A 17,097-nucleotide genomic window follows, 5' to 3' on the forward strand; every position below is an offset into this window, starting at 1 on the left:
TAAAAATAAGATTTATTTTAATGTTTCTGATTGAATGTTGATACACATGAGTTTATGAGTTTCATCTTTGCACTTTAATAGTGCCTTGAGCTTCTCCACATTTTGTTGCAACTACAAACTTCAATGTGTTTGGGATTTCAAGTGACAGACACACTTAAAGTAGACCATCACAAAGTAGTGCATAAGTGTGAAGTGGAAGAAAAATGATTAGGTTTCAAACAAAATAAAATCACATTTACAAATCTGGAAAAACATGTGCACATCCTCCTTAACTGTGAAGCCCCTAAAACAAAACCAGTGAAACCAATTTCCTTAAGAGGTTGCCTGATTAGTAATTTAGTTTACAAAAGAGTTGTATAAAAAGAAAATATTATTAAAAGATAGCTAAGGAAAGTCATGTTTAAAGTTTTATACATGCAATGTAGGGGTCACAACAAATATGGAAAAAGGGACTCTCACATGGCCTATATACCGCACCACTTCTACAGAATCAAAGCAACAGTAAAAATACTAACTCAAATATTCTAGTAATCACCAAAAACCTTTACCATTACTTAATCTCATGTTAAGATAAGCAGATGCTTCACTCACGTTAGCATGCTGGATGCTGGAAAATGAAGGAGAAAATGATGGTGTGACTTGTCTTGTGATCTTTTTGCTTAATACTTATGTTACCAATTATAGAGCATTGAAATGTTATTACCAGATGGTCAGTTTATCTGTGAATATGAGAATAAATTAAATAAAACAAGGCATTTCACAAAGGTAAAGTGCCTAATCTGGACATAAAACACTGTCAATTACACAATTACACAACATGATGTGAAATGGTGGACATAACCCTGAGCACACCATCTGTACATTAAAACATAGTGGTGATGGTATAATGCTGTGGAGATGCATTTCTTCACATTACATTTCTTTGCATATTAGGTTTGATTACCTAAGTGTGTTGAAACTGTCTGAAATGTTTATATAATTTATAATTATGAACAAAATATATTTTGTTCATAATGAACATTTGATCGCAGCTTGAAAAGGGATACCAGTGGCAGCAAAATCCTACAAGAGCTTTGCACTAAGACATTTTGACCACAGCCCACAAGCCACAGTGCAACTGTTACTACCTGGTTTGAGGCAAAATGGGTAGAAAGAATACATGTGTGTGTAGTGGGGGTGAGAAACACACTTAAACTCAGCCAGCATGCTCGATTTGGGTCATAGAGCTGACAGACAGTGGAATGTGAATGTGTGTATGTTGACAAACTCCACTGCACCCTGAATGGGGTTTGTGATTACACCTCATCATGCGTGTTGCATCGACCCTGTCCCCCCGCTCCCACAGCTTTCCTTCTCCCTCTTCCTTCTCCCTGGCCCCGTTTCCCTTTCGCTCCCTCCCTCCTCTCACCATGGTGCCTCTTGGGCAATCATGTGGTCACACTACCTGACTCCTTGCTGCTCAAGAGTGCAGTTGACAAAAACAGCCCGAGGCCCGTCATGTGGAAAAGATTCAGTCGGCACACAGCATACATCCCACCCCCCACGCTCTAGCTTCTCGCTTTCTCGTACTAACTAACTAACCGAAGCACTAGGGTGTTTCCTTCTTCTGCTCACCTGTGAAGGAAAATGGCTTTACTCTCCTCCAGTCTGAGTGCACAGCTGTGTGTTTGCAGAATTGCAGGTGCTGTGCGTGAAGGCTGCTTTAAACAGTGAGTATGGGTGGTGTTCACCCTCTCCCTCTCACACTCTGAGAGGTTCAGGCAGCTTCTCTTTGTCAGTTGAGCTGCACTTCTCATGTCATGTAACATAAAGCTGGCGGTCAGTGAGAGCGCTCAGCTGTCAGTCAGCCTGGTGGTCTTAGGCTGTCGAGCTGCTCACCTGTGTTTATTGGACAAGACTTGCTCCACGCTACCCAGGGAGAACATCTTTTTGTTTTGCCTCTACTTTCTCTTTTCCTTTCTCTTTCTCGTTTACTTAGTTTTTGTCTCTTTCTATCATTTCTTTTGCCTGTCAAGCTCTGTCTCACTGTTTTTTTACTTCTTTACCCACCACTATCCTTTCCCCTCAGTTCCTCTCCATCCTGCCCTGTACAGTTTATTTTTCTGCCTTTCTTCTTTGGTTTTCCTTTTCTGCTATTCTCTTCTCCCCACTCTCCCTCTCCTCTGGCTGTCCTATTTTATTTTTGTATTATTTTGGGACCTCTTTGTCAGCCTTTGGCTTTATAGCTCTGCCTTCTCTTTGACGGCAGTTTTCATCTTTTCTCCCCACCTGGCTGAGCATGTGCGATGGCTGATTGAAACTTGTGTCTCAAAGTTGCTAATGCTCACTGAAGCATTATATTGTAGATAAAGTAAATAAACTAGGCTACCATGGGATAACTCTCTGGGCTAGCCTAGCTAGATGACACACACTCCTATTCACTTGGCAGAGACTTTTTCTCGTTCACTTACACCCGCATGAAGAAACAGAAATGCATCAAGTGAATGGCTGAAAAGATGTCAGTTATGTTGAGCTGTGAAGAGAGCTGGAGGCACAGAGATACTTTCTAAGGCTCAGGAATTTCACAAGCCTAATGTTTTTTGAGGGCCTCTCTGCAGAAGTAGCAGACTCATGATATCTAGTGAAGTTCCCTACTTTAGTAAGCGCTGTATACCAAGGCGCATTTACTTTGTCTGTATTTAATTTATACATAATAGAATAAAATGATAAACTAGATCACACTATTTCCAAAATATTGTAGGTAGCGGCATGCTTTGGAAATGCTCTCTTTCAGCAGGAATAGGGAAGTTAGTTATAGTTACTAGGAAGATGGTTAAGCTAAATGTAGACAATCCTGGAAGAAAGCAATAATGAGGCTGCAGAAGACTTGGAACAGGGGCAGAGGTTCACCTTCCAAAAGGCCTGTGAACCATAGCAAGCAGAAAGAGCCACAATGGAATGATTTAGATCAAAGCTAATTAAGTCAGTCCATATATAAATCCAGGTGAAAATCTTTATCAAGACTTAAAAATTGATGTTCATAGATCTTCTCACTATATGTTTTACAACACAAAATAGCAACTGTTCTTATGTTGCAAACATGGTGGTGGCAGCTGTGGGAAAAGGTGGTTTTACAAATTACTGACATAGAGGAGCTGAATACAATGCACAGCACACTTTTCAGATTTTCATTTGTAATACATATTGGGAACTACTTCATAAATATAAAATACTACTTTGTGTTGCTGTATCATATAAAATCCTAATAAAATACGTTGAAACTTGTGAATTTAATTCTACTAAATGTGGAAATGTTCAAGGAGTATGACTTTGCCTACAACCAAAAGTTGTTGCCTTCTTCCATCCTGTTGCTGTTTCAAATTCTTTATACAACACATTTTTTTAACTACTGCAGTTTAGTTCATCTTAAATAGGATTGTTAACATATTGGTTATAGGCATGGGTATGACTTTTTGTGATTTTAAAGCCAGTTTCTACTAAATAATTGTTCCGTTTAGTATTGCATTGAGGCCTTAAAGCCGCTCCTCAAAAGAACTGTGCCATCAAATTTCCCCTGGTTTTATAACAAACTTTTCTTGTATTCACTGAATTTCCATTCTGTGCTGTAAAGTGGTATAGCTGACATGGTAATACATTTGTATTGTGTCCAGTGATAAATACTCTACCAGGTCTTACTCACTCCGCTGCCTCCGAATGTGTCCGAACCTCGCATGTATTGTCAAAGGCACGGGGGGTCATTCAAATCTCACACTTCCCCTTCCTTCTGCCTTTTGTCAAATATTTCTACGCCAGTGATGGTTCTCTCATTTATTTAGTGAATAGTCTGCAGGGTGATGAAGAAAAAAAGACTTTTGCATTATGCAAATGATGGAATGGGTTATAATCTCCCACATATTCATCACAGCAGACATTGGACCCTTGTGATACCGTTCTCCATTGGCTATTGTTCCCGTCCTCTCTTTGTGTACTGTTCCACTCAATGGGCAAAGCAGGTTTTAATCCTGTCTCTTTTTGGAATGACAATGTTTACTAGCTATCATTCAATAAGGACTTCGACACACATCTTTCCATGTGTAAATGCCATAAGAATGAGCAGAAGTTAACCATGGTTGGCTCATTGGGAAGGAGGGGTAAAGTGTTTAAAACAGCTTAAATTTGCTTTATTAAATAAAAGATTTTTATGTGACTTTTCCAGTGAGAATGAGGAAGTCAGGAGAAAAGTTTTCTGGGAGCAGTGTCTCAGGGACCTGACAAACTGGTACCTCACCCAGGGATTTAAAAGTGTCCTGTTGTGAGAGCAGTCTGCCTGTAATTCACCACAATTTGAACTGGCCTGTTGTGACAAAAACTGAAGGTAGGGATCGTAATTTCTGCTTTATTTCTGATTAGCATTGCTACTCAGATGTTTACTGGCATGTCTCAGCACATTTCTTCCTATAACTGTCACCAGAATATTTTATATTAGAATCTCATGAGTTTTGCAACTCTCACTTTGGGTTTGTTGGTTTGGTTTTAACTTAACATGATTTTCTGACATTAGCTGATTTCTTTGTAATAGCAGGATAGATAAAAACTATAAACATCTGTAAAAGAAAGCCTTTTCTTACCTGAGAAACCTTTTGCTTACAAGCAACACCCATAGCTGCCTCCATGGTGTGGCTGTTGACTCCTTGCTGTTCTAACTATGGCAGAAACCATGATGTGTTCTCTTCCCTCAGGTTTGGGCTGTTCCTTTCATTAAATCCAAGATTCCAGTTGTGTCATCTTAGGGCAAAAAGTGTTTCCAATGCAAAGACTGTTTGGTGGGTGAGAAGAAATCTGTTCTCTTCACATGTTTACTTCCACCCAGGTTTCCTGAATAGATGATGTTTTTTTTCGCAAAAGAGATTTTCTTTGTTCTGTGTTCCCACTAAGTAGCCATACATTTATTCTACACATTGCAGTTAAATAAATCTTTTTACCAAGAAAAGAAAAAAAAAAAAACAGTTTTCTGTTTGCATGCATGTATCATGGCAAGCTTTAGGATTGCGTTTGCAGGCACTGCTTCATCATCCATATATGGAAATTAACTTCTGCTTTTTGGGGGGACTCTTTTTCTGTTAGAAAAGTGCTCTGCCTCTAAAATGTAACATTTGACAATTATATCCAACATGACTTTTGTGGCCTGTATTGATGTATTTACTGTTAAGGCCCCTCAAAACTTTCACTGGCTACTTCACAACATGCTAGCAAGCTAATAATGGTAAGAATGAATAAAAACTAAGCTGTTATTTGCTGTATATTTCCATCTTCTTCCTTGGCCCCTGCTGTACTGTTTCCCTGCAGTCTTGACAGCATTTCAGATTAGTACAATTGCTGCTAACAACCATCAGTGTGTTTTTCCTCTTGTGTCAGCCACCATTTTCTCCCATCACCACCGATCCGCTGTCATACCACCAGCATGTGTCTCTTGCTTTTGCGTGAAGTAAGAAAATGAAAAACAATCACTAAAACCTCCAGCGACCCCCCTTCTCCTGACGCGTAGTCAGTTAAGTGGTTTGTAAGACGTTTAATTACCAAATGGTTTAATCGTTATTCATCTCATCATTAGATGTATGATATTAAGTGAATTGCTTCCCCTGGGTCCCAGTGCTTCACAGATCAATAGATTTAGATGGAGCTTGAAGGGACTTGGTGGGGGCTGGGTGGGCAGTTAAATCACTCCATATGAGTACATGCATTGTCTCTGTGTTGCACACAGATGACATCCTCACACGTATTTTTGCAATTAGCTTTTATATAGGTTTAATTATGCAAATTTCCACATCTGCATGCATCAGGATGTCACTTTTTTAAAATACATTTATAGCTTCTGGGTTTATTTTGATGGTGAAAGGACATGAAACAATGGACAAGGTTATGGCACCACACACTATCACGGGAGTGCTCATGCTCGCACTTTGGGACACTTTGTTGATATCGAGCTTTGTGTGAAGGCATTGTGTGGGTTTCTAATATGGCACGGTACACCTTTGAGACCGAGTAGCCTGCAGCTTGGTATCGCCTGTATTCCCAGTGTGAATATGGCTGAGTGGTGATCGGGGACAGGCTGCACCAGAAGCTGCTATTAACTGCAGCAAGCACTACTAGCCTGAGTTAATTGTCCATTATCTACTATTATCTAAGCTTTTCCTCTCTTTTTTCTCTTTTATTCTGTCTCACTCAGGTCTCTACCCATCACTGCCGGTTTTACTCGCTCAGTATGCTGTATCCACTTCTTTTTTTTTCTACTTTAGCAACGCTAAAAACCATGCTGTGGTCAAATCCTGGCAACTGCGTTCAATGTTAACAATAATTCCCTTTATGCGGAAGCTTGTGCTGCAGAAAGGACCACATTTTTCCCTGTCTTATCATCTCCCATGTCCCTGCTAAAACAACTCAGGGTGGATTTTTGAAGATTAGTCAAATATACGAGATATTTTTAAACAAAAATATATATTTTGAGTAGATATCTTAATTTTTTAGGTTTACTGTATCAAACCAACTTCTCCAACTTCTCCCCCCTTCATTTTGATAACCTAATCGATCTGTTGAGTTGTTTGAGGAATCCTCAGTACTTTCACTTGATGGCACTGTTTTCCTTCTTGCTCCCGCTGAAGCAACAGGGCATGTTTTATGTATGCTGGGCACAATGTAGCGGAAAAAAGCGCGGCTATGCCACAGAGACTCACGTCTTTTCTTTCTCTTGCTGTCCCCCAAGCTCTAGAATTGACATTAAAATCATTATGGCTCAAATAAAAGGGTTGAAATGCAACTATCAAAGTTAATTAACTTTTGTGTGTTTTCTGCTGTTTGCAAAGTTGATGCTTCATATGCTTGAAAAGTTGAAAAAAAAAACAGTTAATAAAAGCTTGAGTTGTTTGAAGTTTTGTTTTGTGCTATCATCAATTGTTTTAATTAATCCAACCAAAATTATAAAAAACAAAAAGAACAGGTAAATGTCTTTTCATTTTATCCCACACGTTTAAAATAGTCGAGTACTTAAACCCAGTTAGTCAAGCTCTAATTGATTTGCTGAGACACATTTTTTAAATTTGCTTACACTTTTGGAGGCTCCTCAGTTTGAGTTGTGTTGAAAATGACACATTAGTCATGTGAAATTAAATAAAGGAGTTTACAGTGGCCTGCAAAAGTGTTAATACACTGTGGACTTTGCTGAATTTTGGTCTCAAGGTGTGCAAAATATTTACAGCTGCAATTGCAATAAAATACAATTTTAATATTGACTCATAATACAAATGCAGACAATGATTTGTAGGTTTTTTTAATATATATATATATATATATATATATATATATATATATATATATATATATATATATATATATATATATATATATATATATGATTTCCTTCCCATTGTTTCAAAGCATTAGAACAAGACAAAAAAATGAAAAAGTTGCTGGGATATGAACCTTTTCACATTTGCAGTGCCTTTTGCAAGGTGCTGTAAATGGGGGCTGGATAGATGGATGGCAAAACTGCAGGGTGGTGATGGGTCAACATCATATTAAGTCCTCAAAAAATAAATGGTTCAGCATTAGGAAGTGTTGGGCTGGTGGTCCCGCCTCATGAGCAGCCTGTAAAGAGGCAATACATCATACAAAAAAAAAAAATAACTAGAGCTTGTATTCCAGCTTGGTGCGCATCATAAATAAAGGTGGGCCGTGTATAATTGAGGCTCGTGCATGAGGAACTCGGCTGGAGATGAGAAATGGAAATCTGTGTACTGGTAAATAGATAATCACACAAAAGTAATTGAGGTTTTCAAACCCCAATCTAGCCTGCCAGCGTGAGCTCGTTTGCATGTTAATCACGTCAATGATTTCCCTTCATCACAGGGAAGTCCATGCGCACTTCCATAACCAGCTTTTAATTGCATTTAAAATGTCACAGAGGTGGAACACATGTAATTTAGCCAGAACTGTGTCCAAATTAATGGGCACTATTGAGACGCTCCATTGGACAGGGTCGGAAATGAGAGAGGCTGTCCATTGTTTGGGTCTTTATTAGAAATGCTTTAGTCTTCCTCTGTCTCTATGATGATATCGCTGCAGCATCTTTTGAAGTTAAAATCAAGAATTCAAGACAAAATCAAAGATAAAAATGGTTGATGACTCACTCATTTGCCAACTTTTTGTAAAATTAGCAACGAGATGGACATTGGAAGGTATGAGCCCCAAATGGGAAAGAGTTGGGTCTTGAAGAAACTGAAGAATAGTTTATTTTCTTTCATCACCAGGTGTTCTGTGGCATATAAATTACCGAGATGATGTTTCCATAACATAACTGAGGGTACTCCAGAGAGGGGAAAGCTGCAAAACAGACCTATTTAATTTTTCATAGAGGTGGACCATCAGGAGCCATAAGCCAATATTCATTTTCCCCTTTTCCAGATGCCTTCTACACCACTATATCTTACCAAAACCCAAGCCCCTCTTATTTTTTTTTCTCTTTTCAAAAAAAGAAAAAGTTCTGCCAAGACCTACATAAAAGGAAGGAACTGTTGAAATGTTAATTTTACCATCTGCTGGCAAGGTCTGCTACCTTTTTGTGTGTGTGTGAGAGTCACTGTGTGTGTGTGTTTTTTCTTTTTTCCTGCCCTTTTTTAATTCCCTGTAGTTCTGTTCTGTTTCATGAATGTGCTGCTATTTTGGCCGTTTGAAGTCGCGGAGTCTCTGCGAGCGTGGCTTTGACTGGCTGGAAAATACAATGCCACACGGCGGACGGTGGAGACTGTCCCTTTAGTTTCCTGTTTAGAGCCTGCTCCCCTTCTGGTAACCCAGGTTTTTATATCAGTCCCAAGGTTCCTGTTACCAGTTCATGCCCACCTCTGGAACACACTGTGCTGTTCCCTCCTGCTTACTTGAACCTGCCCTTCGCCTCTTCCTCCTCAGTGTACCCGTCTTCAGGGACCTATTCAGTATGTTTATCTTAATGGTGTTGATTTTAATCACTCATTTACAGGGCCCAAAGCACATTTTTAACACAATTTTTTTTTTTTTCCACTCTGAAAGCACATATCAGTTCATTGCAAAAGTATTCACGCCCCTTAAACTGTTTTACTTTTTTATTGTGCTACAACCACAGACTTTCATGTATTTTAGTGGTACTTCATGTGATAGATTAAGACACAGCAATGCATTATTGTGAAGTGGTAGGAAAATTATTTATGGTCTTAGCATCTTCTTTTATTAATATAATTCTGAGAAGTGTGGTTTGAATTCCTTCTAGCCCCTATTAGTCAAAACATTGTAGAAACCACCTTTCCTCACTGCGTGAAGGTGCACTGAGCCCCCCTGAATCAAAAGTTTGTAGTAACAGCGTTTCCTACTGTAACATGCTGCCACCACCGTGTTCTTGCATACTTTGTGTTGGCCTATCACATTTCTGTTTTTAAGGCCATCTTGGGTCTGTACACAATTATGCACCACTTTGTGTTGGTCTTTCTCATAAAATCACAAGGAAATACATATAAGTTTGTGGTTTTAATATGAAGATAAGAGTGAAAACATTTAGGGTGAAGTTTGCTTCGAAGGTGCTGGATTGCTTTCATGAAAGCTGCTCAAACCCAACAAGATCTATCATAGACGTTTACCTGTCAATGAAACTTAAGGTCCCATCTTTATCTACCTTGCATTTCTTTAACTAAAGCTATGCAGTTTAGATTGCTGTGAAATATTTTGCCAAATGGCTCAATTCCATTGTGAGATTTGATAGTTGGCTATTAGGGTGAGACATCCTGTGTGCAGAGTTGCTTAGCATTTTCCTTGGCTCGGACCAGATTGTTTAGTCTGCTTTCATTGTGAGCTGTTTCTGAGCTGCAGTTGACGGTTGTTTGCAGAGCACAGGGGAAAATGTGAGAGGGGTTCAGCGCCTTTCTCTATTTATTTATTTTCCCCGTCCTTCGAGCTGGAATCTGATTTGTGTTCTTGTTGCTCTATTCTCTCTGAGCAGTTTTAAGCGTTGCTGCTGAAATCTAGACTCTGTATGACCTCACCGCGCGGCCTGTGTTTCATTAATGACCAGCCCCTGTGGTTTGGGGAGAGGAATATTTTTCATATGACACTGCCCTGCATTAGTGTGGAGCGGCAGCTGCACAAACCACAAAACCATCCAATTTTGTGGCTTTGAAAGGTGTGAAAAGTTCAGCTCCCTATAGCAAGTCTTGCATTTATAATTATCCTCTGTGTGTCAAGAAGCGGAACTACTGAAGGCTTGTAAAGGAACAAAAGATAAAGTGACCTGCTAAAGAAACCTTTTTCTATCATTCTCCCTAAATTGTGGAGATTAATTTCAAATTGAAACTTTTACACACCTTTAGATTTAACCATTTTCAAGATGCATAAAACATAAAGTAGGATTTCAAAGAGGACTTGGTAATTTTTTAGCATCTGAACTCATCTGTCAAAAATGTTAAATTTACCCCTTTCTGTACTCTTTTTTTCCATAATGATCCCAATGCAAGCAAGCCTTTTTGAATATTTTTTTCCTAGTGCCACATCTGGCATAGGAAGGTATTTCTTGGTCAATTGATTGATTTCCCAGGCTTAGATGGAAGCAACTCATACAAGCCACGCAGCAATTGACTAAGAGCCATGCAACAGTTCACAGACAGGAGTCCTAAGCCTCTGTACCCTTCCCCTCCATGCTAAGACACTACTGTAAGTGTGTTCCTTGCAGGAAATTGAATATCAAAAAGAAAACCTCAGATTTGGCCCATCTAAAACAAAGAGACACTGTGCTGCAAACTCTTTCCCTCTTTCACCTTTTAAACCACTTTAGCACAAACAACTTTAGCCTCTCCCCTGAAAACATAAGAAAACATTAGTGTATTTCTGATCTACTCAATTTGGTGGGCACTCCTATGTTTGTGTCAGCTTGAAGGCAGGAGGTGGAACGAGGAGAAATTGAGGCTGAGAGAGAATGAACAAAGGAGAGGATTACCTAATAGCCCTGCTATGTATTTGAAGTGGAGCCTCATGTTTGTTTGGGGAGGTTTTGGGGATGGATGTGCATGGAGATGTCTCAAAGGCAGCTGACGGGTACTTTTAAGCTGTCAGGAACAGCCCCTTTTCGCGATTTGTCTTCTCAGACAGCAGCAGGCTTAAACAGGGGCAAAACAAAGACAAAGCAGTGAGAAGCTTAATGTTTATTTAGGTTCACAAAGTACTAAAAATTGTTGCCTCCAAGTTTAATTGGGCTTCTTTTGTGAATAAAACGTCACCAGCCTTGACAAGTGTAACCCACAGATGCACGCTCAGTTTGCTATTTTTAGGGTGTAGTGTTGTGAGATCTGTAATGAGTCTACTCTCTACTTGTGATTGTTTGTAAACAAGTGTCTAACAGTTTGTCGGTGAAGAAAGAGCTTCCATATTACATTCATGCCAGAAATTCCTAGTCACAGCGCAAACATCACCACAAACCGCCTTATTACATGCCAAGACTCTAAAAAATGGGTACATCTGCCTACATCTGGAAGTAACTGGTCCAGTTTGTTGATTCATTCTACGGTGAAATAAAATCAACTGAGTGCTTTCAGAAGCTGCTTAACTTGTATCAGAAAACTAACAATCACACTAATTATACCATCCCTATGGTGAAACATGGTGGTGACTTGAGCCTGGGACGGAGGTTCACCTTTCAGCTGGTTAACGACTCTACCCATACACCCAGAGTTACAATGGAATGGTTTAGATCAAAGGGTAGTTATGTGTTTGAATGGCCAAGTCAAAGTCCAGACGTAAATCCAATCGAAAATCTGTGACAAGACCTGTACAAATGATTTTCAAGCATAGACCGAATGGATAAAAATGCCATATTTTGTAGAGCTTCATGTTATGTGGTACACTACAGTTTGTGATTTTGTTGACAAAAAGTGCAAATTTTCAAGGGATAGGAATACCTTTGCATGACACGGTAAGCCAAACTGTTCCATTTTAATATATATATATATATATATATATATTCATTATATTCTTTTAAAACAGATATGAGCTTTGATTCTTAAAATTGCTTGTGCACTGTTTTAGTTTGCTAAATTGTACATCTAGTCCTATTTTAAAGTCATCAGCGATTGCTTTTTTGCCACTCAGAGCACTGAACATGGACAGCTTTTAAAGGTAGTGAGTAGGTCTGATAAGTGGCTCAATTCTTGTACTGAAGCATTTTCACTGAAGGTTTAATAGCGCCTGTATAATGAATTATAATGTATTCTTTCCAATTGCAAATTTTCCTTTAATATAGCCTTTCTGCTATAGTGAAAAAGTCCATCTGAATATTATTGTGGCTAGCTTTTAAATAATACAAATCAATTGCATGATTTTAGGCAGTTATTTTCTGCAAATGCCAAATAGGATGTTGCTTGTATAACTGGGTTAGCCAATCAATTTCAAAGTACAAATTTTTTTCATCCTAAAAAGGATTGACTGTGTTTGTGGTACACCGTGGTCAACTCTAAGTAAGCTGCATGCATTAGGAGAAAATGCAACTGTTCAGAGGAACATTTCAGCTGAGTTTGAACTCATTGAAGAGCAATGTGCTTATAAACTTTGCTGTTCCAGTTTAATGGAACATGCCTTTCAATGACGGCGTGTGGGCAGCTCATCATCAAAGTGAAACTTCCAAAGTTCCGCTTAACTTGTTGCTGAAATAGTTTCTCGTTTTCAAGAAAATTGCCATTCGCCAAGTATGAAGAATTGTATCGGGGAATCTTCCCTGAAGGAAAAAAATTGCCAGTTGCATACTTGTCTTTGACCAAAGTGAAGCCCTCTCCCACTCCAGGGGAACATATGCTGTTTAGGAAGATATAAAGGAGTAATTTTATTACTCGGTACATCTCCTCTCAGAAGCCATTTCATTTCTCCTTTCAGCCTCCACAGAAGCCTTTATTTGATCTCATATTCCAGAGTATGACTGCCTCAAACCAGTCGGACTCCGCTTATTTTCATTTGGAAAACACATTTAGTGTTGAAGGGATGTCAAAGAGTTTTAAGTGAGGAACAGGGGGTGCAGGTGTGGAATAGACCAAGGCAAGTTTCTCTAAATGTTAATGTCCTCCTGCAAGGACTGTTTGGAGCGAAACTTGCAATTTTATTTTCTCACTTTTTTTTATAGGGAGCCTGTTCAATGTAATAAAGAAAATAATTCAAACATAACCATTTTGAGTATTTTTATTCTTACAAATACAAACCTTATTTCTATTAAAGTACATTTGTTAAAACTTATTTTTGACACACAATTAAAAAGTTATGTTTTGTTTCCTTGTGAACTTTTTTTGTTAATATCAGAAAATTTGAAATGCACTAGTGATAAATTTACCATCCCCAGTTTTTGAAAGCTCTGACCTGCTGACAGGGAGTTTAGCCGATAAGAGAGCAGTTGCTGTAAAACAGGGTATTACTAATTAAAAACAAATACTAAGAGTAAACAGCGGCCTCTGTGTGTTCTTCCTTAAACACATAGAGCTGAAACAAATGTCTGTCCGTGATGTTCCATAACTGGGAGAATTATAATAATAGTTTTTTTAAGTATAAAACAGCAACTTTGTTGTGATATGTTCAGCCTTACAGGTACAGTTCAGCCCAAAATTATTCAAACACGTGGTAAATTTAGATTTAAAGTTATTTTCAATAAACAAATATATTTAAAATGTAAAACAATGTAAATGGAGCATTAGAAAGCTTGGAAAACATATATTTACAGTTTATTAAAAAAAAAAAAAAAAAAAAAGGAGGATCCAAAGGGGCGAATGTGGACTTGTCTGATCACAAAATTCATATCCTTATCTTATATACACGGACAACTCTTTTCCTTTTTTGTATTTAAAAGAAAAGGTTAAACTTATGGGGAATTTCTTTGTTAATTTGCTTGTTTAACAAAGATAGACGGGAAAACCTCTATGAAAGTGAGTTTTACCTCCAAAGATTCCAGCAGAATTATATTAACATATTGTATTTGTTTTAGAAATAGAAATTATGCCATACAACCTTTTAAATGGCTGTTAAGTTTGCCTGCGTACAGTGAAACCAGTGCAGCTGTTTACTCTTTACTCAAAGCTTTGAAACTGCAGATCACTGAAAAAACTGAGCCACTTATTAGGGCACACAATTGGCCAGCCCAGATGTAGCTGGTCACTTGAGAAGGAGACCTCCTCATAAAGTCTACGTTTTTACAGCAGGCCCAACTGTGAAGTCCAAATTAACCCCCAACCTTTCTTAAACTGCACATATTTAGCTATTTATTAAATCCTGATCCAGCACAGCTGTCTGGAGAAGGCTGCACCTTCTAGGATTCTCACTCCCTCTCTCATTTATCAGTGTTTCTGTCTGTCTCCCTGCCTGAGCATTGCTCCACCAACTGTATATTCTCTCCAGCCTGCGTCTGGTGACAGCACAATGAAAACATTCTTGTGGAAAGTGTCGTTTCAGAGCTCTGGAAGTCCCACTCACCTAAATAGTTCCTCCTCTATGTCTTGTCTGCCTTGCTCCTTTTTGTGTCTGTGTGTATGTGCACATATACACGGGAAGGGGAGGGAGGGGAGTGGAGTGGTGCTTGGGGGGAGGAGGGGCAGAGGGGGGTGGGTTAATGTAGGTGACTGGGGGGTGTTTCAGCCTCCACTGGGCTCAGTTCCACACATTCAATTACCTCCAGATGTAATTCCTATCCCCCACCCATCACCCTTATATTAGTGGCTAGTAAAAATTAGGTCTGAATTAGCCGCGGTGTGGAGAATATGAGAGTTTGAATTTTCCATATAATGAGTTTATTATTCTTACCTAGAATGCAATTTTTCTGAATTAAATTTATCAGAAGTTTTTCTTTTTTTTTTAGGTTTAATTGGTATCTAGTTAAATAGGGCTTTTAGTCATGACTGAATAGCTGCTATATAAACAGGTAATAAACAGGACTGTGACAGCATTTTTCCAAACTTCTGGAGAATATTCCCCAAATATTAATTATTGTCAAAGTCTGTGTTTAAGCATAAAATTTTTTATACGTCATAAAATGAAAGTATTTTTCATTACTCCTTGGATTCCCTCGATGTTAGGTAGCAGTTGTTGCATTGCATATACAGGTGTTGTGCTCTTTTGACTGTCAGTGAAGCTTGTCATTCCGCCATTCAGCTGTGTAGTTGTGGTTCTGGGAATGATAATGTTTTTGGCAGAGCTGAGGCTGCTACAGATCACTGTCATGAACTGGTTTCAGATTCATACCAAACAGGAAACCTGAAAGCATGGCTATTGAACCTCACATTTCCGGATGCCACTTAATCTTGATGACATATTAGAGCAGCAGTGGAAATTAAAATTTTCTTCCACCAGCAGCTCTTACTGTTAGTACAAAATTTGGATCAGTCACTCAAACATTTAATAAGCACTTTTTTTTTTTTTTCAAATATGCTTTTTTTTGGTAATATTTGTCGCAGTTACATAAGGATCCAGGTCATTTAGTTGTTTTAACAATCTTCACCACCATTTTGTACATGTTCCAATTTGCTCCTAACCTATTTCAATTTCTGTATCACTTCATTTTTATTTGTAGCGTGTAAATATGTATTAACTACATATATAATTAAAACAAATACTTAAATCTAATGAGTTTTTTATAGTACACAGGTTTCTGAAAACATTTTCAGTTTTCTCTTATCCTGATCCCTGTTTGGGGCGGCCTATAAAATAAACTGAAAAACATTAGGCAGCCTCCTGCTGGTAAATAATATTTATAGAAATCAAAAAACCACTATTCCATACAGTATATTATGAGTAGAATATTGAAAATTGCTTTAAACCGAGCAGATACGAAATGTCCCCCTGCCGGATGGATATATAATTTCATCCTTTCACTTCCATTTGAGATCCACAAACAAACTTTTTCTTAACTATGTACTTATTCGCTTATCACATTTCTTTTTGTAGTTAGATATTTTTCTTATTTACAGAGCTAAATGGTAATATAATTGCTCAAATATTTTGTATAATATAAAAGTATGAAACTTTTGTATTCAAATATTCACTGATTCCCATTTGAGACAGTTGACTCTTGTAACATATGACAGATTTTGAACCCTGTTCAGATCAAAATGTCTCAGAATGACTTCCTAATGGTAGATATTATTTGTTAGAGTCATATACCTGCCTTTCCTTCCGTAGACTACGGGCATAATATATATATATATATATATATATATATATATATATATGTATATATATATATATATATATATATATATATATATATATATATATATATATATATATATAAATGACTAAATTGTCAGTTGTCAAAGCAGGGATGAAATGTCCCTCTGACTTGTGCTTGGTATAGCATCGTCCTACGGTAAATGGCTTCATTTGACGAAATTACCAAAGCTACAAAGGATTTTAATGGCAAAAGGTGAAATGACCAGCACTCATTACAAAAACAAACCAACAAAAAACAACAATCAAATCAAAAGCATTTACTTAAAAATATCAACACTATCTATTGTTCTTTAAAAATAACTATATCAAACACATACTGATGTTGACAGGAGCAGCTGAAACCCTTATCATGTTCCTTTGCATTTATCTCCTTACATCAAACATTAATATATTACGGATTATTGCTTTAAATAATCAGTTGTCAAAGAGGGCACAAAATGACAAAAGTATGGAATTGTGAAGGGTTGAAATAAACAAAAATGAATTGGTTGCCCTTATTGAAAACTACCCTATCATGTGACTTGCCATTGTGAGTCCTTCCTCATTTCTCATTAAAAGAAACCCAGCCTGTTAACTTTAGCGCCACCTCTTGGCTCCTGTAGAGTAACTTTGGTGGTACAGGCTAACCACTTCACTGCAGGAATGTAAAGCCACTTTACTATGTAGGTCTTCTACTGCTGATAATTGCATTTGCAGCTCATGTGCAATGCTGCCTCCAACAGGTCAGGGGTAGAAATTGAATGCTGTTCCCCTGCATTTAGACAATGGTGGGTTTAAAATTCCTGGTTTTAGAGGCAAAGAAAACACAAAAAAATACCAAAAAACTCTAAATGGTATGTGTTTTCCTCTAGAACT

At 38.0% G+C, this 17,097-nt stretch overlaps 1 protein-coding gene across 1 annotated transcript in view; it reads left to right on the plus strand.

Annotated features, from left to right (window-relative positions):
- foxp2 (forkhead box P2) overlaps positions 1–17,097 on the plus strand; it is a 122,667-nt gene that overhangs the window by 15,295 nt on the left and 90,275 nt on the right. The window lies entirely within an intron of this gene.

Source organism: Girardinichthys multiradiatus, chromosome 17 (assembly GCF_021462225.1).
Source record: "Girardinichthys multiradiatus isolate DD_20200921_A chromosome 17, DD_fGirMul_XY1, whole genome shotgun sequence".
Classification (NCBI taxonomy): domain Eukaryota; kingdom Metazoa; phylum Chordata; class Actinopteri; order Cyprinodontiformes; family Goodeidae; genus Girardinichthys; species Girardinichthys multiradiatus.